General features: G+C 41.5%; 1 long non-coding RNA gene across 1 annotated transcript in view; it reads left to right on the top strand.

Moving 5' to 3' along the window:
• Nucleotides 1-3,884: 3,884 nt before the first annotated feature.
• LOC129147125 (uncharacterized) overlaps nt 3,885-19,793 on the top strand; it is a 91,490-nt gene continuing 75,581 nt past the window's right edge. Inside the window, exon 1 of the long non-coding RNA XR_008554461.1 lies at nt 3,885-3,930. This is a non-coding gene — a long non-coding RNA (uncharacterized LOC129147125). The remainder of the gene's footprint in view (nt 3,931-19,793) is intronic.

The raw sequence follows: 19,793 nt of genomic DNA, 5'->3' as shown, positions 1-19,793 counted from the left end.
TATTTTCTCCCAATCTGTGGCTTGTCTTCCACTTCTTTAAAAAAATATTTTTATTGATCTCAGAGAAGAAGGGAGAGGGAGAGAGATAGAAACATCAATGATGAGAGATAATCATTTATTGGCTGCCTTCTGCATGCCCCACACTGGGGATGAGGCCCACAACCTGGGCATGGGCCCTGATGGGGAATTGAACCATGACCTCCTGGTTCATTAGGTCGATGCTCAACCACTGAGCAACACTGGCTGGGCTGTCTTCCACTTCTTGATACTGTCTTTCACAGAACAGAAAGTTTATTTTTAATGAAGTCCTGCTTATCAATTATTTATTTGTTGATTGTATCTTTGGTGTTGTATCTAAAATAAGGCATCACCATATCCACTATCGTCTAGGTTTTCTCCCAGAGTTTTATAGTTTTGCATTTTACATTTAGGCCTGTGATCTATTTTGTGTTCATTTTTTGTGAAGAGTATAAGGTCTGTGTCTAGATTCCTTTTTTTTTTTTTTGCTTGTGGATGAGTTGTTATAGCATCATTTGTTGAAGACACTATCTTTATTACATTGTCTTGTCTTTGTTTCTTTGTCAAAGATAAATCGACTATATTTATGGGAGTCTATTTCTGGGCTCTCTATTCTTTTTCACTGATCTATTCCAATGCCACTCTCTCTTGATTCATATAGTTTTATAGTAAGTTTTGAAGTTAAGTAGCCTTCATTCTCCACCTTTGTTCTTCACCTTCAATATTGTTTTGGTTTTTCTGAGCCTTTTGCCTCTCCACATAAGCTTTAGAATCAGTCCATTGGTGTCCATAAAATAACTTGCTTGGATTTTGATTGGGATTATATTGAATCTATAGATCAAGCCTGGTTCTGGGTCACTTCCAGGCAGGATCTGTCTGGTTGCAGCGGTGAAGGGATGGGGTACACAGGGGTGTGCAAGCTTATGGCTAGCTTCATCCTTTTCCCAGGAAAATGATCCATCTTTAAGAGGTTCTTGACTTCAATAAGCAGGATACCTCAATGGCTACATCTGGCTTTATGGTCTATATCAAGAGCGTCTTGGAATAAATAAATTTTATCCTCAGTGTCAGATATAAAAACCCTCAGCAGAAGTTAACCATTATTGTTCATCACTTTTATGGAGCTTGATCCTTAATGGAGATACTTCAATGATAACTCACCACTATTACCAACTCATGGTATCCTGCATACCCTACAGAGTTTTTATGAAATCAAGAAAAAAAACAAAAAACAAAAAAAACAACCGGTGGACTCTTGGTAATCTGCAAGACAGAAAACAAATGCAAGGGCAAAAATTCTTGGTAATAGCTGCTTTCATGATTTTCAAAAAAGCAAGAGGAAAAGATAGTAGTCATGTATAAAAGTATTTTGACTACTTGATTCCTACAAAAGGTAATGAAATGCTCAGCAGGGTTAAGCAATACAATCCCGTTAGCAGAATCTAACATTAGACCTGTTGTGGAATTAATAATTTTTAGTGACATAAGAAAAACTTTGTGTCTCTATAAGCACAGACTTATTATATGTTAATAGACACTCTAGGATGTCATATAAGAAGTCACTAATGAGACAATTCACATTAGTTATTTCTTACACTTTCTTTCTCATTATCTTCTTAGAATTGAGAGAGAGGACTACTGTTGAACTTGAAAGCTATGTAAAAAGAGTGCGATCTCTATTGTTTATAGTGTACCCCAATTACTCCAGGGAGAGTCAGCCAGAGGCTAAAAATCTTTTATAAAAATAACCCCAAGTCAGTTTGTTATCTCTTGCCTCTGTCCCCACCTGCCTGGTGGGATTTTGTTTTCTTCCAAAGGGTTCTGGAAGTCCCTGCCCAGGCCTCACGTGTGCTCTCAGGCCTCCCACTGAGTCTGCCTTCAGCCTTTTCCTCTCATCCTCTGATTTGCCTTGGCAATTTCTTCCAAGCCCTGCTCTGCCACGCCCCATGGAGCTGTGCTGTCCAGCGATGCCCATCCTCATCCAAAAGCCACTGATGCTAACGCAGTGTGTCCTGTCACCGCAGAGCCTGCTGCTGCTGCTGCTGCTGCTCATGTCCTCTTACTGACCCAAGGAGACCATAAACAGGAAATGCTATGTTCACTCACTTGTCACGGAAGTTAGGGGACAGTCTGAGAGGGAATGCCATGCTCTTCTCACAGGCACCTCCACCCCTCAGAGTCTGGGATCCTATTCTTGAACCCCAACTCTCTTCCTCCTTACCTTTCCCCCCTGGGTCTTAGTACCCTTCAGACATATCCCAGCAGCCCAAATCCAGAGGCAAACATAGCTTGGGACCATTCTCAGACTCCTGCTGCTGGGAATGAAGCCCAATTGGCAACTAATTGTAAAAATCAAGCAGATGTTTTCTTTGAGGAAGTAAGGACCTTGCAAAGAAGGCAACATAGTTCCTATTTCCAGAAGACTCTTACAGTCACCTAGCAGGAAGGCTCCCAACCTGCCCCAACCTGGGTTGATTTTACACCAGCTATATGCTAGCATGGGTTCTGGAGTCACTCCTGGGTTTGAATCCTATCTCTGCCTTTTGATTAGCTGTGTGACCCGGGCAAAGTGCCCACATTTTATGCAATTTGATTTGTTCATCTGCAAAGTAGGGATAAAAAATAACTTCTTTATGAGCTGGCTGTGAGCATTAATTGGTGGGTATAAAGTGTTTAATAGAGACTGTGGCGCATAATAAACATTACAGTACCGAGGCCAATCTTCAGTTATGGTTGTTGGGGTCTTTAAATAGCTTGAAAGAAGGCAAAGACCATCTGGACAATTTTGTTGTTTTGTGAAGTCAAAGGAAAGACAAAATGGGATGCCTCAAGCCTACCTCAAAGTGTAAATGTTTGGCCAGAAATGAATGTTCATTTTATATTAAATTAAAATAGCAAATTAATATTCATATAAATTAATGTTCATAAATTTCTTTTTCTAGTGCAAGGGATGGGAAGGCGACATGGCTAGTTGAGGTGGGACAAATTAGCTGGCGGCTGTACCTTTACTCTCACAGTTGTCAGATGTAGCAAAACCCACAAAAACACACACACCAGAATACCAAGTTAAATTTACATTCCAGATAAACAACAAATGATTTGTTAATTAAGCGTTCCCTAAATGCTGCAAGAACATCCTGACTTTTATCGGGCAACCCTAACCTTCCTCCTCTCCTCCTGAGGTTCTGCCACCTTAGCTTTCTGCTCTGGCCGTCTTACCAGACATCTTGGTTGTTTGATTTCTCTCCCTTGTCCGTGTCAGAAGATCAGCAACAATTAGCCTGAGGGACAGAGTTCATACATGGCCACAAGGAAAAGCTAAAGTAGAACTAAACTCTGGAGGGTGGTTTGTCACGAGGCTGCTCTGTGTCATCAGCAGGGAGATGCTGGCGGGAGGGCTTCCACCTGGCTCCAATCTCGAGCATCAACCTAATCCTTAGCGCTTAGGTCGGCAGCTCGGAATATAACCCGCCTTTGTGGCTGAAGCCAGGCCAACCAAGCACTTACTAAATCACAGTAGATATTAGTATTTGTCATTATATAACGTGATTACCTGGAGCCATCTGCTCCAGTCCCACTGTGTGAGAAGCCTTGATGGAAATCTCTGTTAAGCACAGCTGGGCTTTGGGGACTCAGGGTTGGTGGCAATTCGTTGACATATTTATTAGGGAAGCTGCATTACTTTGTGATAATTACAGAACCATGAGTAAATCATGCTCTTCTCCCTCCTCCCCCCCCACCCACCGCCACCCTTTTTATAAATTAGAGCCACAGAGACATGGAGAGGTTGCTATGGTCTCTTAATGATGTCCCTTCACCGGGCAGCTGGGACCTGCTTTGGAGACTGGGCAGCCTTTGGGGTGGCAGTTGCTTATCTTTCCAGGAGGAACCCAGTCTGCAGCTTCCTTGCGGGTAAGTGGTCACCTGCCTTCCTTCCCTCAGTAACAGTCTCTCCAGACTTAATGGGCAAGTTGGAATGAATACAACTCACTGGCGGAAGTTTGCAAAAGTTAATAATAAAACTTTACATTTGTTGTGGTTCTTACAAGACTCCTTCATGCATTTTATCCCTCGTATAGTAGCAATTATACCACGGCAATTGCTGCAATCCCCATGTAACAGGTGAGCAAGACTTCCTTAAACTAGTTAAGTTTCTAGGATCAGAATCTAGGTCACCTGACTTTTAGACAGGGCCACGTTTTATCTGGTGGCTCTGATTTCCTCTTGTGTTCACTTTAGAGGAGAGGAAAGTTTCTTTAGCACTCGAAGAACAATTTTATGGTCCCAGAAGAAGGTGTCATTTCTATTTGGACCAAAATGTCAATGAAGATTCCATGGAAATCAGCAAATATTACAAATTATGCACTCCTCCCTGGCCAGTTATTAAAGAATTACCAGTACACCATTGCTAATGCTATAAGACAAGGCTCCTCTCCTCTGTCAGTCTATGGTTATTATTTTCTAAAATACCTGTTTTCGATACCCAAAGACCTGTACTACCCAATATGATAGTTTTGCTTTTGTTACTCTATTGTTACAGAAGACCAGAGAAAAACCAAGCAATGCTTAGAGAAATGGAGTTACACTTTATTATTATTATTATTACACGCGGACACAGAGAAAAATGTCTTTCAAATTTCTGGGCAAAAACATGGAGGAAGCTTTCCCTATTTATACTTTTTCCAGTTCTTTGTCTCCCAAATAAGGGTTTTTCTGGTCCCCTTTGCAAGTTCTTAAAGAGCCCCATGTGCTGTGGCCTTGAGACCACAACTAAAGGCCTGGCCTGGCACCAGCACTGTAACTCCATCTGGGGATGGTTTATGGCCTCTTTAAAATAGGAGTAGACAGGTCTTGCAGGACCAGACAATTAAAGGGGCAGAGACTAGACTATGGGCTAATAACAATGTGTATTAGGTTAATGGCACAGTTTCAGATTGCTAGACCCCCAAAATATCTCATTTTTCCCATCACTATGGCTACTGGTAAATGTAAAATTACAAATGTGACCCACATTTTATGTCTAATGGACAGCATTGCTAGACCATAAGCTTCCAGAGGACAGGAACTGTGTTTCCACAGTAACTAGCACAATGTCTGCTATGTAGTAAGTACTCAATAAACATGTATTGACTGAATATACAAAGAAGGTGGAGGAAAGACAATAGCTATATAGGGAATAATTGAGTGGGACCTCATAATCCTGAATAACCTGTAGAGTTGGAAGGAACTGCAGAAGTCATATATGTAGACCAAGTTCTCTGTTTGTGATGGAACACAATCCTTAGGAGTCCCGATGGATGCATGGTGACCTGCCTCTGTAGAAAAAAGTTTAGTGACTGGGAACCTAGTGTCTCAAGAAGGCATCTGCCTCTGGCTAGGCCTTCAGTTGCTCTAGTAATCCCCACTGCAGAGCCTTGGACACACCACATAAACACCAGCAATGCCCTGGCTGGTGTGCTCAGTGGTCGGAGTGTCTTCCTGTGCACCGAAAGGTCACAGGTTTGATTCCTGTTCAGAACAATAACTAGGTTATAGGTTCAATCCCTGGTCAGGGCACTAGCCTGAGGCAACCGATAGGTGTCTCTCTCTCTCTCTCTCTCTCTCTCTCTCTCTCTCTCTCTCTCTCTCTCTCTCATCCTAGAATTAATGAAAAGCATGTCCTTAGGTGAGGATTAAAAACAAAAACAAAACAAAAAAAGCACCAGTAGCTAAGCTCCATGTTGCTAAGGAGTAACTTTAGGTTTTATCTCTCTCCCTTTTTCCTGTGGGCCCCATTGTTGGCCTCCTCCTGGGATCCTTCCTCTTTGTCCAGCTCCCATGGGTCTGGTGATGTATTGGCACAGTCTTCTGGGATTTGGAATTATTTCTTTCCCAAGACACTACTGTCCCTTTGTCATCCCCTCAACTTCACACATCCCAGCTCTCAAATAAGGGAAAATAAGCTTCACCCTCAGGCCAAGATTTGTGGGTAAAGATCATTAATTTGAGGTACCACCCAGGGCCTGTGCTGCTCGGACAGGGGAACTGGGACGGAGCAGCATACCTTCTCCATTGTTGGATGATCTTGATCCATGGGAAAGTTTCCCCTAATGGAACTGAGTCTGTCTTCTACCTATTAGTCTATCTTCCTCTTCCTCCTCCTCTACCTCTTCATCATTTAATTAAATGATTGAAGCTAATATTTATAGAAAAACTCCATGAGCCATTGACTCTTTTAAGCTTTTTACATCCCTTATTTAATTCTCATAACTACCCCATGAAACAGGTAGTATTTTTAATTCCATTTTAATGATGAAAGAACTAAGGCTTAGAAGAGTTAATCTGCCAAAGGTTGTCCAGAAAGAATGGCAGAACTGGGATTTGACTCAAATTTAGTCTGATCCCAAAGACTAAACTATCAGCCACATTGCTATTCTGTTTTGCAATCAGTGAATTCTACATTCTGAACTTCACAGTCTCTTTTTTCCTTCCTTTAGAAATCGCTTCCTGTTTTACATGATAGTCCTCCAAGAGTTTGAAGTCAATAGTTTCCTCCTTCCTGGCCTAAATACTGATCATAGTTTATCTCTCTTTCTTTCCTTTTTTTTTTTTTTTTTTTCAAAGTGGTCACTCTTATTTTCTTCTACCTTTCCTCATCTGGTTCTGGCTCTGACCAGTTCTGATCCTCACATCTTAGTGTGGTGTTGGTCATGCTACCATTTTAGAATTAGAGGTAGGTTGGTATATGAGAAAATAACATATTAATCTTAAAAAGGAATTGTTATATATACTATAATTTATTGTTTAACTCAAAGTTGAGTTTCACAACAATCTTGAGAGATATTCTTAATATTTTTAGATAATAACAAACAAGAAGTTGATTTATCCAAATTTATACATTCAATAAATGAAAGAATTGGAACTTTAAACCTAGACTTCTTTTGTGAAGTTCTTTTCCCCACTTTAAGTGCACCAATAGATGACGTTGGAATCTTTCTGCCTATTGGCACACTAGCCCTGAGACCTTGCTTTATGAGTTCCTGCACCAGAGCTCCTTGGATGGTCTCTGAGTCAAGTTTGACAGCCAGATCCACTCTTTCAGAAATGTTACAAAGGCATTGCCATTTATTTTGAAAGATACACATTTTTAAAAGAGTAATTGCATCTTTCCAAGAAAGCTTCACTTTGGCTGAGAAACTCACTTGGATGGCTGAGGGGAGACAAGAGACTGGAGGAAACCATTACAAACCTGGAAGACTCAAATGCCACCCATGCGGATTCCCAGTAGAGCACTTTGTTCTCTAAGAACTAAGCTTAGAGAGGTTAAATAATCTGTTACTGTAAAGTGGCTGGTGTGCAAGAGGCCTTCAACAAATATTTATTTGAATGAGCAAGCTCATGTACCCTTACAAAGGTGAAATAAAGCAGAATAACCTTCCTTCTCCATGGAGGGAACAATCAGAGTCTAATAAACTGAGGTCACTTCTCAACGTTTAGGAATATTTAATATTTAATGATACACCTGAGGCTAGAGCTCAGATTTACTTATCTGAGCCAGCCTTGACATTCGTCACCAACTTATACCCTGGCTGAGTGTTTTAGAAAGGACCTTTTGGAGAGTTTGTAAATAGTTGCTATGGTAACCAGGTTCCATGGTAACCAGACACAATTGGGGTGGTGGTGGTGGTGGCCATGAAGCTCTAGACAGTATATTTCACTATTGCTTTCAATAACAAGGCTGCCCTGTGTTTCCCTGGAAAAGGACTGAGATGTACCCAACAGCTAACAGGTTTTAGTTGGAAATGACATCGTTTGATTAAAGGTTCCTATAAAATCACCACTGAGTTACAGTGATAGGCCCATCTGCTAAGTGTTCAGCGCTCTTTAATAGCTGTCTTTATTTTATTGCTTTATTATTATTTTTTGTTAATCCTTACTCAAGGATATTTTTTCCATTGATTTTCAGAGAGAGTGGAAGGGAAGAGAGAGAGAGAGAGAGAGAGGAGAGAGAGAGAGAGAGAGAGAGAGAGAGAGAGAGAGAGAGAGATATGAGAGAGACAGAGAGACACATCAATTGGTTGCCTTGCCCTGAGCGGGCCAGTATTGAACAGCTCTCTGTCTTTAGTGCCTCTCTGTCACTATTGTCTCAATGCAGTTAAATGAAGGAGCATCGTTTCAGCTATCAGATGAGTTTTCACAATTTAAGCTACTTTGCTGCCCCTTTAGCTGCCACTAGTCCTCTGGGAAATAGCACCGCTTTGTTCTGGATGGCAATGTAAACGCAGGCTGCTCTGCCTTTATACCCATTTTAACAATAACACATGTATAACGATAAAAATAATGGCCAATGTCGGTATGCTGCTTTGTAGGTTCCTGAATACCCGTAGAACCATTATCATATTTCCCACACATCACCCATGGAAAGTATTTGTTATTTCCATGTCACAGATGAAGAGGAAATTTAAACCTCAGAAAACGGAAAGATCATCTTCAAAATCACATACCGTAGTTGGTAGTGAAGGGGCTGGGACACAAAAGTAGGTCTTTTCAATCTCAAAGCTATATGCTTGCTGCTGCACGGTATTGTAGTACAGCCCCTTACACGTCCTCCCAGCCTTTGTTCTTGCCGCTCTTGCAGAGCCATCCAAATGCCCTCTGCTTCATTCGCGTGGAGGAACCGTTGGCCTGCTCTCCCAACACCACTCTGCTTCTCAAATCGCTGCCTTTGTGTTTTCATCCCCGAATCTCCTTTAGCTCTTTGCCTCCCTGGAAAGTGTCTACTCATCTTTATAACTCAGCGAAAGCATCACCTGCTCTGCGGGACCTTCCTAGAACCTCTCTTCTTTGTAAGAAAAAAGACCTTTTGTCCTAATGAAGAGCACATCTATTTTCTTATCTCTCTTCTGGGCTGTGGACAGATGGAGGGCGGCGCCGGCTGCCCTTTGTCTCTGCATTGCCAGGACCTACCTCCATGTCTAGAACTGAGTAGAAACTTAATAAATGCCTTTTGAATGAAAGGCCCACATATACTCCTAATGGTGAAACATAATTCGATTTCCTTTGATTTATGAACGTGTCATTCCTTTCTGTGGGCTGTCACATCCTTGCAAAGGATGAGCTGTTTGGCCCCTCCTGCTGGGGAGGCGTTTCATGTGAGTGATTTACCAGCGTTCCCATAGATCATGGAGGTGCATTTTAATTTCCATGTGATTGAGAGAATGAGATTCCTTTTCTTCTGTCGCCAAGATTATTGGTATCTTTTTGTTGTTGCTTCCCACTCTTTACTTTCTGGTTTATAGGTCCTTCTTAGCATATCTGTCTATAAAAATTTATCTTAACAATCACTGTGTATAGGGTTCAACTTAGTGCCCTTATTATTTGGGGAAATTTGAAAAATGACTTGTTCTTGGCTCAAGAATGCTGGACATGTTGCAGTTTTCTCATTTCTTCAGAGCAAATGCTAAAAAAATTATTTTCTCAGTAAAAACGATTTCTCAGTCACTGTGAGTCCCACACTTGTTCATGTCAGTGGAGATAATGGTCTGAGATGACACCACTTTTCCTAATTGAGAACAAGAGGATTGTAGGCAGGTTGGCTAGCGCTTTTGGATCTCTCGTCCTTCATATGTGGTTATAAATAGTTCCTGTGTTTTCAGTGAAGGGAGTCTCTTTTAGACAATTACCTGCTAAGAACTAGCTTATGGGATATTTAAATATCATGAAACAAGTATCACAGTCTTGTTCTATGTGGTAGACACTGAGTTACTTTCCCTGAGTCCTTGCTAACAGAACCCCAGTTCCATTCCTGGCAGCAATACACCCAGCCTCTATGGGACACTGGTGACTAGTGTCAATGTATCAGGGCTTTCTGGCTCTCCTTTGCCAGATAATTCCTTTCTCTGCCTCCCTGGAAACAAGCTGGGGTAGATCTTTGGGTGACAATGAGCTAAAGGGAATGTTCTCTAACTTGGCTGCTCCCATTCCCATTGCTTCTTGCCTGGGGACATTGAGGAAACAAACCTAGGGCCAAAAACAAAAAAATCCTTAGGGTGGTGGGATGACCAGCAATCGCTGAATCCTTGAAGACACAACTGAGCTGCTGAACCAGCCATAGACTGCTACTTCCAGGCTTGTTAAGTAAATAGTTATATCTGTAAAGTTTAAGCCACTGTTTGCTAGACTTTTCATTCTTTACAGGCTAATTCACACTGATTGATGTAGGACAGTGAGCATCATATTTCCACATCTGTAGCAACCAGGGACCTATCTCAGCGTAGGGCCCTGTCTCTGCCCAGGTGATGAGGTACTCCTCTAAAATATATTGTTTCCCCCCTGTGCCATCCATTTCTTCATAAACTCAGCTTACATTAATTTGCATTTAATTTGTGTTCTTTTCTCTGGCGTCTAGGGATCTCCTCAGCATTTTGTCTTAATATTTCCAGGCAACAGTAGGTAGTAGTAAAATTACTGGGATAGAACCTATTTCTATCCCAGCAATCGTAATGAATACTTTTCTTTTCTGATTGTGTGACTATCTCTTTGGTCTAGGCCAGTGCTATCCAATAGAAATATGAGACCCCCATATATAATTTCAATTATCTAGAAAAAAAGTACACACACGGTAATACAACAATAATATCTTATGTGACACAATGGTTAGAGTGAAATATAATCCTACTGAAACAATAAAGTGTATTTAACAACCATAAAAAGTATTTTTCATTGCTTTAGTTTTAAATTTAAAATTAATTAAAATCAATTTATTATACTGATTACATTTCAAGTAATCAATAGCCATGTACCTATGTATTGGATAGCTCAGGCCTATGCTCTTAAACCCTTTCAGGGCAGGAACTACACTGAGTGGCCAGATTATTATGATCTCTGAATGCATAATAATCTGGCCACACAGTGTATATCCTATATAATAAAAGGCTAATATGCAAATTGTCCCTTCGATCAGGAGTTCGACCAGCAGGCAGGCCGGCCAACCGCCCATGTTCCCTCCCTGCTGGCCGGACCCCACCCATGCACAAATTCATGCACCGGGCCTCATACACACACACACACACACACACACACACACACACACACACACACTGAGTGGCCAGATTATTATGCGTTCAGAGATCATAATAATCTGGCCACTCAGTGTATATTTGTATATTTTATGTGGGTATCACCTTAGTTATTGCTTCCTCCTTGGAACCCTTCCCATGCCCCCAAGACTGGGTGAAGTGCCCTTCTTATGAGTGCCTACAGCCCTCTGTGTCAATTTTTATAGTGATGCTTACACACCCTGTATTGCAAAAACTTATTTACTTGTCTATAGGCCCCTTACAGGCAAAGAATCTTTCTAGTTCACTGTTTATGTACTGTGCTTAGTACAGTGTCAGGCATGTTGTAGGTACTTATTAAATATATATGTTGGTCTTTTTTATAAATTATTAAATTCATCCAAAAATTTATTTTTTGGAGCTTTTATCAGACCACGAGTTGCTTGCTGGTAGGATTCATGACTTATTCTTCTCTGTAGCTGTTCACCTAGCATAATGTTTGGCATATAGCAAGTACTCAATAAATGTGTGTTGAGTGACTGTTGATCCCTGCCACAACCTATGGTTTTGCAGCCCTCTGTCTTCACAGCTGGGGCTGGCTGGTTCTACCTGCAGCCTCAGCTTCTCCCTCAGTCTTTGAGACTTAGAGTCACCTTCTGAGGGCCTGTGTCTGATTCTCTGAGCTGGAGTCTGCAGTGCTTCCTCAATCTGGTTGGTCCTGGAGCCTCTCTTGGGCTTGTCAGGCTCCCTCTCTCTCTGGCAACAACTGGCTGTATGATTAAAGGCAATGGCCACGTTGGCTTTCGGAGCCGGGCCTCCCTCTGGAGTGCATCTTTCTGAATTATGCCTTACCCGGGTTTATAGTTTGTGGTCTCCTGGTATAGACTGATTTCTGGCTTACACAGTCTTGGGATTTCCTGTTCCACTTACCAGACTAGATTTTCTCCCAAGTTCACTTCAATTTAGTTGTTTGCGTTGTGCAGCAACCAGGCACACCTCCAGGGGGCGACATTCACTCACAGTCACTCTAGATATGAAGAGTTATTTTGAAAACATTCCAGCAGATGGCAGTAAAGTGTTTTGAGCAAGGGGTGCCTTTTCCTAGCTTGTACAAGTCCCTGAACAAGTTACTATTGGGGCTGCCTTTGGGGGCTGCCTGCAAATCTAGCAGGAGAGTCTAGTTGGAATTTCTAGTCCTTCTTCTCTTATCCCTAATCCTTGTAGTTAGTCATATGTGGCCAGGGATAGAGAAGACATGGTAAATAGGAAAAGCCTCATGGCTGGGGAATGAAACATTTCCTTACGACTATTTCCTATTGCCAGACATCAGCTGTATGGCTTCATGGAACACCCCCCACACCCCCAGCCTCGCCTCAATCCTTGCACTCTGATCTCATTCGTTTGCTGTCTGTGAATCACCTGGAGACAACACCTGCACTCTATGATGAGTCTGATTAAGGTTCCTTGTATGTAACACCAGTTTCTTCATGGGCACCAATGGTACATGGCCCTGGAGATTGGAGGAACAGTCTATGCAAAAATAAAAATAAAAATTTTTTAAGAGAAAGCAGTTTAATACCATTAAAAGGATAGAAGAAAGAAATGCAAGGGTTCCAAGAGGAGGAAGGTGCTAAAATACTGTGATGCTAATTTCCCTTTTAGGCCAATCATCTGGACTGGTGAAGTCATGTCTAACTGTGAGAGATCTATAAAGCTGCGAGCGTCTCTGTCTGTGAGCGTCCATCAGGAGGAATGCGCCCTCTGATTATTGACTGTATCATGATGCATTTCAGAGTGCATTTGGGAAGGAGACTGTATGGCCATAACCTGCAGGCCTAGACTCCAGTTCTCACCCAGTAAATTCCAGGGAAGAGAGCATAGCACAACGTGCCGCATTCGGTCGGTTCTATCCTATTTCACAGAGCCGACTTCATCCCAGCCAGTGCCCCTGTCCCCAACTCACCTGGGCGTGTATTCCTGCTTAGGCAGGCAGAACCAGTCATGATCATGTTTGATTCTTGTACAGTTGGATTATTCCAGATTATTTCTTGGTGGTATGTAGGCCAACTTGGTATTGGAGCAAGAGGTCATTGCCTGCTGCTTGGGGGAACTGCCTTCTGACATGGCATAGTGGAGATTTGCTCAACTTTCTTTTCAGAAGCTGTGTAACAGACATGACTCAGATGAAAGGGAACTCGTCTCATTGTGAGACATCGTGAGGATACTAAAGAGAACTAAGTTCTAGCGTTGGGCCTGCTTTTCCAAGTAGTTATGTGGCTTCGGGAAAGTCATCCTTTCTGGATACTGCCTTTTTTATATTAAATGCGCATTTGAAAGAGGGGAAAGTTTCCAGAATTCTCTGGCTTTGGGTGATGTATAACCTGGCAGGCATTTCCAATGCAAATACTAAATCACTAAGAGCAAGGATAGCAAGTGCCTGGCACTTTGCTGCCACGTTGCCCAGAATCAATCCCACTAATCTTTCCTCTTGTGCCTGCCTGGGGTCTCAGAATCGTTCTCAACACGATTCCCCAGAGACCACTACCAAGCCGTTGAAGTTAGCCTGCAATTGGAACCTTCTTGCCATCCCAGGCAGTGAGAGTTCAAGGTTCCCTGTCTCTAGTCACATTGGCATTTCCATCTCCTAATAGCTCCTAAAGCTAGTTAGTTGTTCAGAAAACAGGCATCTTAACAGACTCACAAGGATAAACTCCCATTCTTAAATTTTAGCATACATCAAGGCAAGGATGGCTGAATGCAAAATAAAATGAAATTAAATAAACTGCAATGGTAAAGACAGGAGCTATATCAATATTAATGAATGACTTTTGATTTATGTTGCATTAAGTATGAGAGGTAGAGAATTTTTAAAAATCCCAAATCTAGTTTGGCAAAGCATCCTGATATTTCAGAATAGGGGAAAATTCCCTTCGGCTAACCATGTGTTAACAATTCTGTGTTGCTGATTTGAACACTAAAGGTATTTTCTTTGTCTTGGTGTAAACTGATGGACTATAGCCCACAGTCTATGTTCCCCAGGGACAGAAACCAGCATGTTCAAGGCCTCCCATCTCGTATACATTTATGTCAGGTCCTTGAATCTTATTAGATCCAGTGTTGTATGGTTGGACCGGAAATTATTTCATGGTTTCAGTTTTCACTAGTGGTTCTCAGACTTTATGGGTGATGGAATCTCCTAGGGAGCTTGCAAAAAAAAAAAAAAAAAAAAAAAAAGCAATTTCTTGAGCCCTGTCTCCAGAGAGTCTGACTTAATATGTCTGAGATAGTGCTCAGGAATATGATTTTTTATCAAGTCCCAGATAGTCCTTAGGTCACAATTTGTGAAATAGTTGTCTATGCTTTACTGAAGCAGTTCCTTCCTAAGCTGAAAACCGGATATTGATGGCTTCCATTTTCCACGTGAGCCACATGGTGCCACAATTTAACTCTGTGGTGCTCAGTTTGCACCAGATCTTAAAGAATAGACTTGGGAAGCTGTATGGCGGGTAGCAATAGCTCTTGAGTATAAAAGCCCCTAATGACAAAGACAACATATTAACATGACAATATTGTACTTTTGGTATTTACTGATGGAAAACAGGTACAATAATGAGAAGATGCTATGAATTTAGTGATACTTCTAAATGAATTTCTATTTCACCAATACATCTAAGCACATTTAAGAGTCTTAGTGCATATGTGTGTGAAAGATACTGTTTATTTAATCTACTTACAAGGATCAGGAAACCCTATGAAAGAATTTCATCAGCTAAACTGTGAGTCTCTCATCCTGCCCTGGGTGTTCTTGATGCAGAAGTTAGAATCATTTGGAATAAGAAAAAGCTCAGGAAGACTTGAGTTTGAATTTCACAAAGGAAGCATGCTGGCTGAGTTAAATAGCTGCTAAACCCTTACGCCGTAGTTCCTCACCTGCCAAATAATGATGGGTAATATATTCTGAATGGTTTTCATGTAAAGATTGAATGATGTTGCCTGGCCACTGTGGCTCAGTGGTTGAGCATTGACATATGAACCAGGAGGTCATGGTTCAATTCCTGGTCAGGGCACATGCCTGGGTTGCAGGCTCCCTCTCCCTTCCTCTCTAAAATCAATAAAATCTACACTAATAAAAGAGTAAGATGCAAATTGATTATACCCTCACAACATCCACCAGCCAATCAGGAGTGAGTATGCAAATTAACCCAACAAAGATAATGGGTTAATTTGCATACACAGGCACCAAGTGGCTGGGGGCGTTCCACACCACCCCAGCCACTTTGGGCCTCTGGGCAGCATGGGAAGGTAGAAAGGTGGCTCTGGGCCTGAGCAAAAAGGTGGCTCTGGCTGGAGCGAAGGCGGTGCCAGCAGCCAGGGGAAGGAAGGTCCATTCTTGCACGAATCTTCGTGCATCGGGCCTCTAGTATTATATATTAATGATGTCATATAGGCACACTTATTGGCCTGAAGTAGACAATGTTAGTTTACTTTCTCCCTTTAATAGAATTAATGAAGTGACTCCTTAAAACTAGAGCATCAGGGGAACCCAAGGCTATGCTCTCTCCTTTGATTCAGCTTCACTGTCCCTGAGGCTTTTCTTCTCTACAAGAGATAGTTTGAGGGACTTTCCAGTGGGTGCTATGTTCAGACTCTTTTGTCCTCTGCTTCTTTTGTGACTTTAAGAGTCTATAAGCCACAGTAATCTTGGGAAAACAAGGTGCGGACTTGGAATGGACTTCTGCAAGTTACTGGTTATCTGACACTATTGTTCTTCATTAAAAAGATTCTGGGCCCTCGAGGAATGATATAGAACAAACAACCACCCCATCCCTTTTCAAAGAATGTCACCCATAATTAGTGTGTTTTTGTTCTTAATGTTCCCAAGTGAAGCCTACAGATGGAGCCACGGTTATTACATCCACAATGTTCTTGTTCGCCTCTTGTCAGGAGATAGCAGGAGGCAGGTAGTGTTTCTCTCTTTTTCTATAGCTATTCTACAATTTGACACTGAAAACACTCAGACTCGGAGTTTAATTTGAATATCTATGGTATAAAATTACCAGTGTTCACATCCTGTAGCATTTTCCTGACAAATTAATTGCCAATACAATTTTCAGCAGTGGGTGTGTGTGGAGGGTGGTAGGGTTGTAAGTTCAGTTTACGGGAGTTAATTATGGGTGCCCTGGGCCAAGAAAGAGCAGAGATAATACTAAAGGAGCCATATTTGGGGTAAGCAGCACCTGCTCCTTTGCCTGCTCCACAGACCCATGCATACATAGAATTTGGAGGATTTAGTGTCTACCTTTGGTACACATAATTTAATCTCTTAAACATGGTGTGATCTGTGACGGCTGTGAGCTATCTGAAGTGACACTGTATGCCACCCTTACCTGGTTCTTAGATCTTTGAGCCATTTTATTCAGCATTTGAAGTCTTTAAAACACCAGGATAAAGAAGACAAACAGCAGAATCGGCTAAGGCAGAGGGTAAATAAAGCTAAAAAGAGATTCTTCATTTGGCTGGGACTGAGAGAAGGATACTTTTGTTGACACATCTGGAAGTAACTGGTCTTCTCTGTAGGATGTGGGAAAACATTCCTTTGGAATGAAGCATTTGGCCTTTAAAGAAATAGTCTCTGCCCAGCCAGTGTGGCTCAGTAGTTGAGCATCGACCTATGAACCAGGAGGTCATGGTTTGATTCCTGGTCAGGGCACATGCCTGGGTTGCAGGCTCGATCCCCAGTGTTGGGTATGCAGGAGGCAGCCAATCTATGATTCTCTCTCATCATTGATGTTTCTATCTCTCTCTCCCTCTCCCTTCCTCTCTGAAATCAATAAAAATATATTAAAAAAAAGAAATAGTTTCTGCTCATTTCCAAGTCTTCATTGAAAAACCATTTCCCTGAAATATACACCTTTAAACAAGATATATAATTTCCTTTTTCAGCTCAAGCCTCTTACAACAGTTGTAATTTTCTAGTGTAAGAGGCATTTGCTGCTAGAGTTGTTTTAATTTTTATTGTTTATTTATTTATTTTAAGTATATTTTTATTGATTTCAGAGAGAAAGGGAGAGGGAGAGAGAGATAAAAACATCAGTGATGAAAGAGAATTATTGATCAACTGCCTCCTGCACACCCCTTACTGGTTGACACTCTACCCACCGAGCCAAATGGGCTAGGGCAGTGGTCGGCAAACTGTGGCTCTCGAGCCACATGCGGCTCTTTGACCCCTTTAGTGTGGCTCTTCCACAAAACACCACGGCCTGGGTGAGTCTATTTTGAAGAAGTGGCATTAGAAGAAGTTTAAGTTTAAAAAATTTGGCTCTCAAAAGAAATTTCAATCGTTTTACTGTTGATATTTGGCTCTGTTGACTAATAAGTTTGCCGACCACTGGGCTAGGGCTATTGTGTTTAACTGCATAAACAACAACAACAAATACAAGCAGACAAATAAAGGCCAATAAAATCTCAAACTGAGATGAGGAAGGAGTGCAGGTGGTGAAGACCAGAATAGATAAAAACCCTCAACATCCTCCTTAAAGTTTTCCAACTGTTTAAAATATTAGCACTTTTATAGATTTCTTTTCATCTCAAAGATATTTTTGGAAATTGAATGTTATAAGATTATTGTGTGACAAAAAAAGAAACAAAAACCTCAGCATAAAACAGAGAGGTGTACACATTTGATTCCATTAAATCTTGTAGTCAAGTTTTCTCTGTGATGTCAGTTGCTTTTAAAAATATTAAAGGTCTGATGAGGATGAGATAACATTTCTGGCACTCTTGTTCCTCGAATAATGGGATTGGAGAGTAGGGAATGAGGCTATTTGTTGGCCAAGGTTAATGGACAGGGTTTCACTTGTCTCCTCCATGAATTTGGATCTCATCACTCAAATATCTCAGCTACAAGGCATCTGCCACGTTTCCTGGGAGACAACTCTACTCTCTCAGAACTCTCACCAGAGTAATCAGTTGGAAGATGCCAGAGTTGGGTGGGACCATGTACTAGTTCTTCAATCTTTCATTTAACAGAGGCCCACAGATGATCAAGGGATTTACCCAAGATGGTCAAGCAAGTTGGTAATAGAACTAGGGCTAACTCCTAGGCCTGATTGTCTTTCAGGCAGCAATAAGCAAATGTTATAGGACCAAAAGCAGTTACTTTATATGGATATCGACACTGAATTCTTTTTTTTAAAAAATATGTTTTTATTGATTTCAGAGAGGAGGGGAGAGGGAGAGAGAGAGAAACATCTATAATGAGAGAGAATCATTGATTGGCCGCCTCCTGCACGCCCCACACTGGGGATGGAGCCCGCAACCCAGGCACGTGCCCTGACCAGGAATTGAACCATGACCTCCTGGTTCATAGGTCGATGCTCAACCCCTGAGCCACGCTGGCCGGCCTGGACACTGAATTCTTAATTTGTAAATCAACTTTGCTCTACAAAATTTGCAGATTATGAGACAAATGTCATGTTGCTGACAGTCAGGTGGAGCTAGGCAAGGAGAGGAGTGGACGTTTATTGAGCACTTACTATTGCAAGGCAATGCAATTTATGATTGCATGTAATTTCCACGTCTCCTCAATGGGGAGGATATTATTCTTATTATAAAGATTTGGAGAAGTTGAGCATGTTGCCCAAGTTTCTTTAGTCATTAGCGTGGAATTTAAATCCATAAATAAATGACTTGAAGTCCACCTGTAATCTTTCCATTCATAACCTGTTTCACCCCCTTCCAACATTATTTTTGGTATTCTTCCTAGGACCAGGAAAATTACAAAGCAGGATCTAGATAATCAGCCTTATTATTTAACACAGACATTGATAGTGCACCTATCAAATACTCAGCTTTGTGCTGGTTGGGGAGAAAATATCAAAAGGGTATGAGACTTTTGTGTAAGTGAGAAGTGCTCCAGGCATATATGGGCTTCAGATAAATGTGGCTTCCCATTGTAATGATCAGGAATTCAAACATTTCCCCCATGGCTTACAAGGCCCTATATTCTTGCTACATGAGGTGGGCTCCCTGGACCAGTAGTATCAGCATCATCTGTTAGCTTGTTAGAAATATGGAATCTCAGGCCCACCCCAGACCTCTTGAATCAGACTCTGCATGTTAACAAGATCCCCAGGTGATTTGTAAACACATTCAAGATTGAGAAGCATAGCCCACAACCTCTTTGATATTATTACCCAGACACAGCAGCCTTCCTTTTGCTTCAAACATGCTCTCTGGCTCCTACTTCAGGGCTTTTGCACTTGCTATTCCCTTTGCCTGACTTCTCGGTCCTCAAATTTTTTTTGTGGCTCTGTTTTGTCATTTGGATTTCAGCTCAAGCAGTATTCCCTCTGAGAGTCTAAGAGTGCTGACTCCTAGAGAACTGCATTATCCTGCTATATTTTCTCATAGTGTTTATTCTCTGAAATTATACAGCACTTATTTATTGGTTTGCATGTTTATTACCTGGCTCCTCTCACTGGGATATTAAGCTCCATAAATGCAGGAATGCTTTGCCTATCTGAGTCACTGTTTTATTCCCCAGCACCTGGAACACTGGCTCAAGTTAGGTATTTGTTGTTTCATGAATTAATAAAGGAATGAACAATAAAAAGCATTTTGTTGCTATTGAAATTTCAACATGCTGATATTAAAAGCTAAGTTTATTTGCAAACATTTATCTAACCAAACTACCAATCTGTACAATAACAACATTTGTGTGTGTGTTTGCTGGTTTGA

The sequence above is a fragment of the Eptesicus fuscus genome, chromosome 18 (assembly GCF_027574615.1).
Source record: "Eptesicus fuscus isolate TK198812 chromosome 18, DD_ASM_mEF_20220401, whole genome shotgun sequence".
Classification (NCBI taxonomy): Eukaryota; Metazoa; Chordata; class Mammalia; order Chiroptera; family Vespertilionidae; genus Eptesicus; species Eptesicus fuscus.
The sequence above is the reverse complement of the archived record's forward strand: the minus strand, read 5'-3'. Positions and strand labels throughout refer to the sequence as shown.